General features: G+C 29.8%; 1 long non-coding RNA gene across 1 annotated transcript; it reads right to left on the bottom strand.

Annotated features, from left to right (window-relative positions):
* Positions 1–204: 204 nt before the first annotated feature.
* LOC111084645 lies at positions 205–895 on the bottom strand. The gene is made up of 2 exons (XR_002609665.1): positions 822–895; positions 205–507 (listed from the first exon to the last, which is right to left on the bottom strand). It is a non-coding gene; the product is annotated as an uncharacterized LOC111084645 (long non-coding RNA).
* Between the last annotated feature and the right edge of the window lie 256 nt (positions 896–1,151).

Here is a 1,151-nt window from a genome sequence, read left to right as displayed (position 1 = left end):
ATATCCATATTTATTATAACGCCCCTCGGTGGCACAGCGGTAAGTCTGCTGACATATAACGCTAGACCCGAGTTTCGATACCAGTGGTGGGCACAGCACAGATAACCAATCGCTTTCTGCTTAACAATAAACAAACAAATTTATTGTAACAATCTTTTTATAGTGTAGATCCCAACTTCTATAAATGTTTCGGACACAGAACAATTAATGATTCAAACAATTTTTATTAAGAATCGGGTATACATAAAATGTTATCACTATTTCACAAAACATTTTACAAAACCGCGTCCAACATTTAACAGGCTATTTTCAAGCAGTCTCAGAAAGAATATTTAAAAATTCCAAAAAGCCTTTCCACTAGATGTCGTCCTTACGTTCCTGCTACTTTTATGATACAAACATAAATATTCTAGAGATCATCGGTTAGTAACATAACCGATATAATTGTAATTATTTATTCTACGTCTTTCAACAAAAACAAGTAAATTTGATCTTTCTTCCACCTATCTGTAAAATAGAAAGAGTATTTATATAGAAATTCAAAGTGTATAAAATACAAATATACAAGCTTGAACATGAAACACAAAAGTTATTTATGGTTAAAATATTGAAACGAAATAAACAAACGAAACATTGTTATCATGTAATTTGAACCCAGACTTAACATAAATTCACATACAAAGATTATTAATATAAATATGAGTAAAAACAAGACTGTTGAAATCTGACATTAAACGCATGATCCACGCATGTAATTAGTGATTATCGAGAAAAGTGGTCTCCAAAAATTAAGAAACTCATGATATTCCGATCATACTTACATGAAATTCAATATCCGTCTCCAAATTTCAAAACGCTTCCTTTAACTTCCTTGAGAATTTGTAGAAACTTCTCTGTTAGATTTGTGAAATTGTCAGTTATGCATATAAAGAATGTAAAACCTAATTACTTTTCATTACACAATGCATTGTGCACTAAACCTAAATAGACACTAAAAGACGACTATATATAAAGTTTAGTTTCAGCAGCTTATTGTCTTGGTTAATACGGTGTTAAACAATTGTTGTTTTTGTGAATGAACGCACTATAAAATTCAAACAATGGTGTATTTAAACAATAACAAAACAAGATAAAATTAAACAATCATTTTT

This window comes from Limulus polyphemus, unplaced genomic scaffold (genome assembly GCF_000517525.1).
Source record: "Limulus polyphemus unplaced genomic scaffold, Limulus_polyphemus-2.1.2 Scaffold85645, whole genome shotgun sequence".
In the NCBI taxonomy this organism is placed as follows: domain Eukaryota; kingdom Metazoa; phylum Arthropoda; class Merostomata; order Xiphosura; family Limulidae; genus Limulus; species Limulus polyphemus.
The sequence above is the reverse complement of the archived record's forward strand: the minus strand, read 5'-3'. Positions and strand labels throughout refer to the sequence as shown.